The sequence below is a fragment of the Hippopotamus amphibius genome, chromosome 4, assembly GCF_030028045.1.
Source record: "Hippopotamus amphibius kiboko isolate mHipAmp2 chromosome 4, mHipAmp2.hap2, whole genome shotgun sequence".
Lineage (NCBI taxonomy): Eukaryota > Metazoa > Chordata > Mammalia > Artiodactyla > Hippopotamidae > Hippopotamus > Hippopotamus amphibius.
In genome coordinates this window covers 37,497,208-37,510,289 of record NC_080189.1, presented here as the reverse complement: position 1 = coordinate 37,510,289, position 13,082 = coordinate 37,497,208, and positions in this window count along the sequence as shown.

Here is a 13,082-nt window from a genome sequence, read left to right as displayed (position 1 = left end):
TTGGTTTCTCCTGAGGCCTTTCACCTTGGTTTGCAGACGGCCATCTTTTTGCTGTGATCTCACATGACCTTTCTTAGTGCATGTGCATCCCTGGGGTCTCTTCCTTTTCTTTTTTTTTTTTTTTTTTGGCTTCATTTTTTTTTTCTTTTTTTATTATTTTTTTGGGGGTACACCAAGTTCAATCATCTGTTTTAATACACATATCTCCGTATTCCCTCCCTTCCTTGACTCCCCCCCCCCGAGTCCCCCCCACCTTCCCCACCCCAGTCCTCTAAGGCATCTTCCATCCTCGAGTTGGACTCTCTTTGTTATACAACTTCCCACTGACTATCTATTTTACAGTTGGTAGTATATATATGTCTGTGCTACTCTCTTGCTTCGCCTCAGTTTCCCCTTCACCCCCAGCCCCCTCCCAAACCTCGAGTTCTCCAGTCCATTTTCTATATCTGCGTCCTTGTTCTTGTCACTGAGTTCATTAGTACCATTTTTAGATTCCGTATATGTGAGTTAGCATACAATATTTGTCTTTCTCTTTCTGACTTACTTCACTCTGTATGACAGACTGTAGTTCTATCCACCTCATTACATATAGTTCCATCTCATCCCTTTTTATAGCTGAGTAATATTCCATTGTATATATATGCCACATCTTCTTTATCCATTCATTTGTTGATGGGCATTTAGGTTGCTTCCGTATCCTGGCTATTGCAAATAGTGCTGCAATAAACATTATGGTACATGTTTCTTTTGGGATTATGGTTTTCTTTGGGTATATGCCCAGGAGTGGGATTACTGGATCATATAGTAGTTCTATTTGTAGTTTTTTAAGGAACCTCCAAACTGTTTTCCATAGTGGCTGTACCAACTTACAGTCCCACCAACAGTGCAGGAGAGTGCCCTTTTCTCCACACCCTCTCCAACATTTGTTGTTTCCAGATTTTGTAATGATGGCCATTCTGACTGGTGTGAGGTGATAACTCATTGTGGCTTTGACTTGCATTTCTCTGATGATGAGTGATGTTGAGCATCTTTTCATGTGTTTGTTGGCCACCTGGATGTCTTCTTTGGAGAAATGTCTATTTAGGTCTTCTGCCCATTTGTGGATTGGGTTATTTGCTTTTTTGGTATGAAGCTGCATGAGCTGCTTGTATATTTTGGAGGCTAATCCTTTGTCTGTTGTTTCATAGGCAATTATTTTTTCCCATTCTGAGGGTTGCCTTTTAGTCTTGTTTATGGTTTCTTTCGCTGTGCAAAAGCTTTTAAGTTTCATGAGGTCCCATTTGTTTATTCTTGATTTTCTTTCCATGATTCTAGGAGGTGGGTCCAAAAGGATCTTGCTTTGATGGATGTCATAGAGTGTTCTGCCTATGTTTTCCTCTAGGAGTTTTATAGTGTCTGGCCATCCATGTAGGTCTTTAATCCATTTGGAGTTTATTTTTGTGTATGGTGTTAGGAAGTGTTCTAATTTCATTCTTTGACATGTAGCTGTCCAATTTTCCCAGCACCACTTATTGAAGAGGCTGTCTTTTCTCCATTGTATATTCTTGCCTCCTTTGTCAAAGATAAGGTGCCCATATGTGTTTGGCCTTACTTCTGAGTTCTCTATTCTATTCCATTGATCTTCCTTTCTATTTTTGTGCCAGTACCATACTGTCTTGATCACTATGGCCTTGTAGTATAGTTTGAAGTCAGGAAGCCTAATTCCACCAACTCCATTTTTCCTTCTCAAGATTGCTTTGGCTATTCGGGGTCTTTTGCGTTTCCATACAAATCGTAAGATTTCTTGCTCTAGTTCCATGAAAAATGCCATTGGTAATTTGATCGGGATTGCATTGAATCTGTAAATTGCTTTGGGTAGTACAGTCATTTTCACGATGTTGATTCTTCCAGTCCGGGAACATGGTATGTCCCTCCATCTGTTTGTGTCGTCTTTGATTTCTTTCATCAATGTCTTAAAGTTTTCTGCATACAGATCTTTTGCCTCCTTAGGCAGGTTTATTCCTAGGTATTTTATTCTTTTGGTTGCAATGGTGAATGGGAGAGTTTCCTAAATTTCTCTTTCTGCTCTTCCGTTGTTAGTGTATAGGAATGCAAGAGATTTCTGTGCATTAATTTTGTATCCTGCTACTTGACTAAACTCATCAATGAGTGCTAGCAGTTTTCTGGTAGAGTGTTTAGGGTTTTCTATATATAATATCATGTCATCTGCAAAGAGTGACAATTTTACTTCTTTTCCAATTTGTATTCCTTTGATTTCTTTTTCTTCTCTGATTGCTGTGGCTAAAACTTCCAAAACTATGTTGAATAATAGTGGTGAGAGTGGACATCCTTGTCTTGTTCCTGTTCTTAGAGGGAATTCTTCCAGTTTTTCCCCATTGAGAACGATGTTGGCTTTTGGTTTTTCATATATGGCTTTTATTATGTTGAGGTAATTTCCTTCTATGCCCACTTTCTGGAGAGTTTTTATCATAAATGGATGTTGAACTTTGTCAAAAGCTTTTTCTGCATCTATTGAGATGGTCATATGGTTTTTATCCTTCAATTTGTTGATATAATGTATCACATTGATTGATTTGTGTATATTGAAGAATCCTTGCATCCCAGGGATAAACCCCACTTGATCATGGTGTATGATTTTTTTAATGTGCTCTTGGAGTCTGTTAGCTAGTATTTTGTTGAGGATTTTTGCATCTATATTCATCAGTGATATTGGTCTGTAGTTTTCTTTTTTTGTGACATCTTTGCCTGGTTTTGGTATCAGGGTGATGGTAGCCTTGTAGAATGAGTTTGGGAGTGTTCCGCCTTCTGCAATATTTTGGAAGAGTTTGAGAAGGATAGGTGTTAGCTCTTCTCTAAATGTTTGATAGAATTCACCCGTGAATCCATCTGGTCCTGGGCTTTTGTGTGTTGGGAGATTTTTAATCACTGCCTCAATTTCTGTACTTGTGATTGGTCTGTTCATGGTTTCTCTTTCTTCCTGGTTCAGTCTTGGAAGATTGTATTTTTCTAAGAATGTATCCATTTCTTCCAGGTTATCCAATTGATTGGCATATAGTTGCTTGTAGTAGTCTCTCATGATGTTTTCTATTTCTTTGGTGTCCGTTGTGACTTCTCCTTTTTCATTTCTAATTCTGTTGATTTACATCTTCTCCCTTTTTTTCTTGATGAGTCTGGCTAATGGTTTATCAATTTTGTTAATCTTCTCAAAGAAGCAGCTTTTAGTTTTATTTATTTTTGCTATGGTTTCCTTCCTTTCTTTTGCATTTATTTCTGCTCTGATCTTTATGATTTCTTTCCTTCTGCTCACTTTGGGGTTTCTTTGTTCTTCTTTCTCTAGTTGTTTTAGGTGTAAGGTTAGGTTGTTTATTCGATAATTTTCTTGTTTCTTAAGGTAGGACTGTATTGCTATAAGCTTCCCTCTTAGAACTGCTTTTGCTGCATCCCATAGGTTTTGGGTTGTTGTGTTTTCATTGTCATTTGTTTCTAGATATTTTTTGATTTCCTCTTTGATTTCTTTAGTGATTCCTTGGTTGTTTAAGAGTGAATTGTTTAGCCTCCATATGTTTGTATTTGTTGCAGTTTTTTTCCTGTAATTGATATCTAGTCTCATGGTGTTGTGGTCTGAGAAGATGCTTGATATGATTTCAATTTTCTTGAATTTGCTGAGGTTTGAATTGTGACCCAAGATGTGATCTATCCTGGAAAATGTTCCGTGTGCACTTGAGAAGAAAGTGTAGTCTGTCGTTTTTGGATGGAATGTCCTATAAATATCCATTAAGTCGAGATGGTCTAATGTGTCCTTTAAAGCTTGTGTGTCTTTATTTATTTTCTGTTTGGATGATCTGTCCACTGATGTAAGTGGGGTGTTCAAGTCTCCCACTATGATTGTGTTCCTGTCGATGTCCCCTTATATAGCTGTTAGCATTTGCCTTATGTATTGAGGTGCTCCTATGTTGGGGGCATAGATATTTACCATTGTGATATGTTCTTCTTGAATGGATCCCTTGATCATTATGGAGTGTCCTTCCTTGTCTCTTTTAATCGTCTTTACTTTCAAGTCTAATTTGTCTGATATGAGTATTGCCACTCCAGCTTTCTTTTGACTTCCATTTGCATGGAATATCTTTTTCCATCCCTTTCCTTTCAGTCTATATGTATCCCTTGGTCTGAAGTGGGTTTCTTGGAGGCAGCATATAGAAGGGTCTTGTTTTTGTATCCATTCAGCCAGTCTGTGTCTTTTGGTTGGAGCATTGAATCCATTTACATTTAAAGTGATTATTGACATGTGTGTTCCAATGACCATTTTCTGAATTGTTTTGGGTTTGCATTTGTAGGTGTTTTCCTTTTCTTGTGTTTCCTACTTAGAGAAGTTCCTTTAGCACTTGCTGTAAGGCTAGTTTGGTGGTGCTGAATTCTCTGAACTTTTGCTTGTCTGGAAAGCTTTTGATTTCTCCCTCAAATCTGAATGAGATTCTTGCTGGGTAGAGTATTCTTGGCTGTAGGTTTCTCTCTTTCCGGACTTTCAGTATATCCTGCCATTCCCTTCTGGCCTGCAGAGTTTCTGTAGAAAGGTCAGCTGTTATCCTTATGGGTTTTCCCTTATATGTTGTTTGTTGCTTTTCTCTTGCTGCTTTTAATATTTTTTCTTTGTGTTTAATTGTCATTAGTTTGATTAATATGAGCCTTGGTGTATTTCTCCTTGGGTTTATTCTGTATGGGACTCTCTGTGCTTCTTGGACTTTGCTAATTATTTCCTTTCCCATGTTGGGGAAGTTTTCCACTATAACCTCTTCCAATATTTTCTCAGACCCTTTCTTGTTTTCTTCTTCTTCTGGGATGCCTATAATTCGAATGTTGGTACGCTTAATGTTATCACCAAGGTCTCTGAGACTGTCTTCTATTCTTTTTATTCTTTTTTCTTTTTCCTGCTCTGTGGCATTTATTTCCCCCATTCTGTCTTCCAACTCACTTATTCATTCTTCTGCCTCAGTCATTCTGCTGGTTATAGCATCTAGAGTATTTTTAATTTCCGTTATTTTGTTATCCATTGCTGTTTGTTTTTCTGAGTTCTTATGAACTGTTTCTTGTACTTTCTCTCTTTTGTTATCGAGATTTTGTATCATTTTTACTATCATTACTCTGAATTCTTTTTCAGGCATTTTTCCTATTTCCTCTTCACTTATTTGGTCTTGCGGGTTTTTTTCCTGCTCCTTTGCCTGCATGGTGTTTCTTTGTTTCCTCATGGTTGTCCAAACTTTTGGGGTTGCTTGTCCTGGTGATAGAGGTGTTTATAGAAGACTGTCCAAGCCTCAGACTAATGTCCAAGTATTGGATTAAACAAATATTAAGTCTAGGAAACACATACATGTATAAGACACACAATTACTGAATCCATTAGGACATAAGGCTCTAGGATGACCTGACAGAACCCCAGTGTGCTATCAGATATCCAAAGAGTAACCCAACAGAAATTGACAACTGAAACAGAACAAATCAGAGACAAAAGCAAAAGCAAACAAACAAACAAATAACACCTTACACATACAAACATTAATCCAGGGAGATTTTGTAAGCTAGGGTCAAATATAGAAAAGAGCTGTAGTACCACCAGACAGAATGGAGATTCTCAGAATGTAACTAGACAACTGTACTAAGAACTAAGATAAAGACAAAAGCCTAATATTAAATATCAAGGCAGTGCGTCATCTGGAGAATAGAGCAAGGAGTCTGAGCAGACCGATAGTGTTGCTTATAAGTATGTTAAGATAAAATAAACTTAAAATGGCTGGAAGAAAGGGGAACAGAAGAGCATAATGTGGTTGGAAATATGCAAATAAAAAGAAAGGAATAGAAATGTATAAAAGATAGGGATGAAAGGAAAATATGAGAGATATATTGTCCATACTACCAAAAACTTAGCTAGATATAGAAGTATATAAAAAGGCAAAAAAAAAAAAAAAGAATAAAAAATACCATTAAAAAATTATGTTATAAAACTTGTAGATCCCTTAGGGCTAAGATCGTATTTAATAAAGAAAAAAAAAAAACAGAGAGAGAAAAAGAAAAAAAAAAAATCCAGAACTGATCCCAGAATGGACCAGTTCAATAGGAATTGATACTACTATTTCTGTTTCCTTAGCGTCTCAGCTGTAAGTGTCCTTCTCCTTGCCTTGCGTTTTTTTGCATTATTCTGTGACCAGCAGAGGTTCCTTTATTGTTCGTCTGTAAGCGTTGGTGTGTGGGGAGGGAGAGGGTACAATAGTGGCTCCTTCTCCTGGGAGTGAGTGAGCAGTGGCTCACTGTTGTTTCAGTCGGGCTTGGAGGTGCCCGTTGCAGAGGGACGCGGGTGGCTCAGTCGTAAACAAAGTCTTAGAGTTCGGCCTCTCTCAGGTTTTTTTTTTTTGTTGCTCTTGTTTTTTTTTATTTTTTCTCTCGGCAGCCTCCCTGCTGCTGGCGTTGCAAGGGGTTTTAATCTAGGCCTGCCCGAGTGCCTGAGGGTGCTTGTTATCCCTGAGCGCCTTAGGTGGCCCACGGGCATCTCTCCACTGCCTGTTGCAGAGGTGCCGAAAGAGAGAGAGGCTATACACGTGGCTCCTTCCCCCCGCTCGTGAGCCTGCAGCCTCCAGCCGCCATCATGGCCCGGCAGCTCTCAGGGGCAGGCACTCCTCACCGCGGACCTCCTCCCTCCTGTCGTCTCGGTCCGTCACCCTACTGGCAACAATGTTTCTCACCCTGAACCAGCTCTCCGGTTCCCACGCTCCCGCTCCCAGACCCTCCGTTTAGCCGTGGATCGATGTCTTGATCCGGGAACGCTGAGCTGCGCTGCAGACCCTCCGTATGTTTCTCACTCCCTCCCATCTGCCACAGCTCCGCCGCTTCACCCTCTTTGAGCCGTCGTATATGCCTCCCTACCGGCTATGTCGGGGTCCCCGCGGTCCTTTCTAGCGTCCGAGGCGTCTGCTGGTGTTCGGCTGGTTCTCTGTGGGAATTACTGCGTCCTTCCGTGCATTCCCAATGCATCTGTGGAGAGGTATGCACTCCACGTCCCTCTACTTCACTGCCATCTTTTCTCCCCCTCCCCTCTTCCTTTTCTTATAAGGACACTTGTCCTATTGAATTAGGGCCCCACCCTTATGACCTCATTTAACCTTAATTACTTCTTCAGAATCCTTGTTTCAAATACAGGAGTTAGGGCATCAACATATGAATTTTGGGGGACACAAGTTAATCCATAACACTTCTTATGCAGCTTTTGTTGGTAGAGAACATCAGTGGAGATGTAGCATAAGCAAAAAATAAATATGATTTTTTTGAGCCATTGAGATTTTAGGATTGCTTGCTAATTCAGTACAACATAGTCTATTCAGATTAATAACTGTGGCTTATATTTTCTTTGAATTAAGCAGCAGCCTGTTTTTCCATTTAATAAGACAGGACAACTTTTAGTAGTTCCAGCACTGCTATGCCCCTGCATATAATCAGGTATACTAGACTCCCCAGAAAGGATGTTTGAGTATGGTGACATTTAGGTGAGAGGTACCAGGTGGCATTGCAACATTAAGTAACAACTATTTATTGAGTACCTGCTGTGCCAGGCCTTAGAGGTACAGTATAATAACTAAGACACTATATCCCTCCCAATAGCCTGGGGAGGAAAGATAGTAAACACACACATAGATTAATATTTTATTAAAATGTAGGTAACTGCTAATAAAAGACTATTTCAATTTTTATATTTTCATTTTTGGCTTCAAATATGACTGGTTTCTTGTAAATCAAGTGTGGTGTATCTAGAAGTTAGGACAGGCAAGCACTGAAAGGGTAGTATGATAGGCAGGATGACTGTGAAATTGTTTCAGCTCTTTGTGGTCAGAGTTGAGAGTCATCAGCGTAGAGATGATAATTGAAGTTGCGGGAATGGATGAGATCACTCATGTTAGGTGAGACTAATGAGTAAGAAGAAAAGAGGGACCAAAGCAGGAGCCTGAGAACACCACCATTTAAAGAACAGATAGAGAGCAAGGTACTTTCAAAATGACTGAGACAGAACCTCTTGGAGAGGTAGGGAAAAAGGCCAAGAAAGTAGTACTACGAAGTCAAATGAAGAGAACATTTTTAAGAGTAGGAGGGAGTAGGCAGTCCTGCTCAGAGTTAAGTAACTTGAGAACTAAAATATGTACAGGCGATTTAGCAACAAAGAGGTCATCCATTGATGAGTTTAATAACAATGGTTTTAATTGCATGGTGAAGATAGAACCAGCTCCAGTAGGTTGAAGCATGAATGGGAATTGAGGAAATGGCCACGGGGATGTATACATCTCTTAAAAAATGTGGCTGTGAGAGGTATGAGGCAGAATGATAGGAAGAAATAGAAATGGGAAAGTTAAGGGCAGATTTTAATGTTTTACACTAGGAGAAGCAATTATTAATTATGATAAGAAGAGGCAAGAGAACACAAAGTGTTGAAGATAGAGAGAAGAGGGAGTAGTTTATACAGCTGAGTTCTGAGATGACAGGGGCAGAGGAGGAAGGGTAAATCTTAGTTAGGAAGAAGGACTTCTCTTGTTATAGGAGGGAAGAATGAGTAAGTGGCTGGAGGAAAGTTTATAGGTTTGTAGCAGGAAAGTGAAGGAATTTATGTCTGGTGGTGTGGTAATCATTAGTGCTGCTGACAGTAATTTCTGGTTTCTCCTGCAGGCATTTTGGGATTACACTTCCTTGCCTTCTTGGAGTGATCATGAGACTTGCTTTGGTCATTAAAATGTGTGCAAAATCTTCTAGCTTGAAACAGCTAGAGCCAGTGGGTGATTTGTCACACTCTCTCCTTTTCCCTTTGCCAGTGTGATTAAGAGCATTCCAAACAGTGGCTACTCTATTAGCCAGCATTCTGAGTGAGGACAGCACAGAGCAGACCCAGGTGATGTACAGTGGATGGGTAGCATGAGTGAAGAATAAATCTTGATTTTTTTTGAGCTACTGAGATTTTAGGATTGCTTGTTAATGCAGCATTATGTTATCTATTTGAACTATAGGTGTGACGTGTGTTTTCTTTGAGAAGAGAGAGGGGAAATCCTTCTAAGATGAGCCCTGAAGTGAAATTATTATTTTTTAAAGTCAATCTAGCTTATCAGTCACGTTTATCAATTTTACACAGTTTGTTGAAAGCAGAGGAAATGACTGACATGTTCATTTATTTCAGGATTTTAATTTTTTTTTTTCACATAGAAGCAGTAATGACGCAGTTATAATAGCACAAAACCACTTTTTGAAATATGCCGAATAGGTATGTTGTGTTGAATAGTTTTAAAAAAGTAAAGGACACGCAGGCCATTGATGAAGGAAAGCTTTATTGCTAAAAACCTACTTTAGGATATCCTCTTTCTAAATTATCATTGAATAAAAAGATAAAAGCATAATATGGAGAGATATACACAATGAGGGACTTGTGGATTCCTGAAAACATCAAGACTTGCTTTTTTACCAAAATGTCAAGGCACAGTTAGGAATTTAAGGACATAAAAAGATGATAGAAAACCAGGTCTTGATTCATGATAAAAGTATGTGAAAGCTAGTGGTTTTATAAAATCTTTTCAACAGATAGTGTCTAGTTAAAAACAATTTCAGTACATAGGGCTTCATATATATATATATTTATATGAATATGTGTATGTATATATACTACACACAAATAGAAACACATTTATATATAAAGAGGCTAGATAGTTCTGAATGCAAACCTTATAACAACAACTTGATAATAAGAGGCTTTACTGTCTTTGTTTCACTTTAGTTTAACAGCATTTAAAAAAATTCCTAAGTGAATGGCTTTGCAAGAGGGAGGAGGAAAAAAAATTCTCTTTTACCTTAAACTCAGTCATCACCCAGAATCATACTTGTGTATATTTAATTGCTCAGATTGTTTAAAAACAAATGAAAAAAAGAATAACGCATTACCTTTTATTCTTCCAGTTTCTTACCTCAGATGAAGTTCTAGGCCAAGATACTACAGCTTAGAGCCTCAGAGATGTTTTGGATGAATTTGGGTAGGTTCAGAGGTTCACTGAAGCTGGAATTTATAACACTATGCTCAAAAATAGGAATGGATAAACAAGTCAGTTTATCTGAAAAGAAATATGTTTTATCCTAAATAATTTGGAAATATCCCATAAAGCTACACAAATTATGGAAAATGATGGTGAACCTCAGTAGAGAATAAAGGTGCCTGGCTGTCCTGCTTGTGTTTCAGTGGTGCAGTTGGTATTTGGCTTAGCCAGTTTTTATTTAGTGAAGGTTCAAAGTTATTAAAAATAGAGACAAAACAAAGAAAAATAAATGAATCAGCAGCAACAGAAAATCCAGCTCAAACTGTCTTAAACAACATGGAAAGTTGTTGGTCCCTTATTTATAAGTCAAGAGGTATTGTGGGCTTCAGAGTTGCCTCGAGCAGTGGTCTCTTCACCTACATTCCTCCATGTGTATGGTTCATTCTTAGGCTGTAAACAAGGTGGTGGCTACAGTTCCTAGCTTTACAATCACCCAGGGAAAAATTTCAAGGAAAAAGAAGAAATGTTTATGTACCATGGTCATATGACACTGAATCAGTAATAAAGGCTAGGAGTAGTGAATGTTCTGTTTGGTTTAAGCCATATGCAGTTATACTGGGACTGAGTCATATCTGCTCTTTGTGGAAGGGCTACCTGATAGAAAGGAGGAAGTAGAGAATGGAGGTTGGTTACAGTCAGGCAACAATAGCATCTGTAACATTGGTTTTTATGATTGAGACAACCTCTGTTACTTTCTCTGCCTGTAGTAAGATTTGCTAAAGCAAATTTAAGGTGTTATTCTAGCAGCTGAATCCTACTAGAGAATCAAGTCAGTGATGTATTTGGGTCCCTTAGAGAGACTAATTTATATGAATGTACTTAATTTTATTGCTGAAGAACACATTTCTCAGTCCTTCTGCCTTCTCTAAGTGCTCAGTTATTTGCTGCAAAGGGAACTTTTATAAGTCGTTAATGAAGTTTCAGTGCCTGCACTACAGGGTATTTGATTATTGGGAAATCTTCACTTTAATCCCTCTCTCCCAGCTCTCTATCATTAAAGGCATCCCATCATTGGTTAGGTTATCTCCACTGATATTTATCTTGCTCCATCCATTTACAGACCTACCTGTGTCTCACTATGAAAAGGGAAGGCTGTGGAGAAGGCAGTACAAACTGTTCCACTCCTCTATTTCCCACACACATAATGTTTTTTCTTATGGGGATCAGTGAGTTTAGAGCATCACAGGACCAAGTGGGATATGTATTATTTGGGGCATAATTTTGTTGTCTTATCATTTTTCATTGTTTTTACTAAGGTTACCCTTTTCACACCCACCAGGACTTGACATTTACACCTTACCTGTAGTACCATTTCTCTGGCATGTGTGGGAAGTCTATGTGGATCAGACACGTCTTGATCATCGTTTCATATTTTCTCATCTTTACCTCTAACCATAGCCGTGGAGAACAGTTCTGATCAGACTTCCATATTTTTTTATGTTGCCAGTGCCTCATCATAAGCATGAACTGTGCATCTCTTGATTTCTGCCTTGAGGCTTCTCTGAGTCTATAGGATGGACACCTGGGGGACACATTGGCATTCATGCACATGCAGGAAAATTAATGCCCCATCAGGCAAACCTCAATCAATAGGTACTGGGATGTGATGGTTAAATGTTTATCCCTTCCATCCCTTGGATAAACAGTTTTAAGGTTCATTACAGATAATACCTTTAAGATCCTGGCAAAATTAAACATTTATTGCCTACGGTGTTGGTCAACTCAATAGTTTTTTTTTTTTTAAGATTTTAAAAAGTTGAGGCAAAATTTACATAAAATGTCTTAAATATTAGATGTATAGCTTTATGAAATTTTACATACATATACATGCATGTAGCTACCACCAAGTTCAAGATATAGAATATTTTGAGAACCTCAGAATGCTAGCTTGTGCCCCCTCTGTTTAAAAATTTTATATAAATAGATTCATACTGTATATCCTGTTTTGGGTCTAACTTCTCATACTCAGTATTATGCTTGTGGGGTTCACCTACTTTGTTGTAGGTGTTAAGTGGCTGGTTCTTTTTCACTGCTATGTCATATTCTATATTAAACCATTCACTAAGCATTGTTATATTGGCATTCCTTCCTTTCCTGTTTTACTCTCCATGGTTCCTCACTTCTGTTCCCTGAGGTCACACCTCATACTACCTGTATCTATTTTTTCCTTCTCTTCCCACACCCCTCTTATAGGCTCCCAGTGCTATTCCTGTGAGTTAGGAGGTAGGGATTCTCACTTAGCCCTGTTCTTTACTTGATATTTTTATCCTAGGGAAGCCACTTCCTCTCTTAGGGGCTCAATTTTCCTCATCTGTAAGATATGAGGCTCTCTGAGATATGTTCTTGTCTCAAATTTCTGCACTTCAGGGACTTTCCTGGTGGCTCAGTGGTTGAGAATCTGCCTGCCAGTACAGGGGACACAGGTTCAAGCCCTGGTCCGGGAAGATCCCACATGCAGTGGAGCAACTAAGCCCATGCACCACAACTACTGAGCCTGCGCTTTAGAGCCGTGAGCCACAACTATTGAGCCCGTGTGCCACAACTACTGAAGCCCATGTGCCTAGAACCTGTGCTCCACAACAAGAGAAGCTACTACAATGAAAAGCCCGCCAACTGCAACGAAGAGTAGCCCCTGCTTGCCACGACTAGAGAAAGCCCGAGTGCAGCAAGGAAGATCCAATGCAGCCAATAAATACATAAATAAATTTATAAAAAAAAATTTCTGCATTTCAGATCTGCAGTTTAAAAGTTGTCTTTTAGGGAAGGCAATGCTCAAAAAATGGAAATAAATGGTAGAATTTCATGTACAAGAGACCATGGGATGAGAGGAACTATTTTTATATAGAGACTTTCCTGTTGCTCTAAAATCTCACCACCTGATTGGTTGCCTACCTTGTGGCTTTTCCTGAGCTGAGTCAGTAATCTCCAAAGGAAGTCACTGGATGGAGAAATCAGTACTTTAGTGTAAGTTGCAGCCAG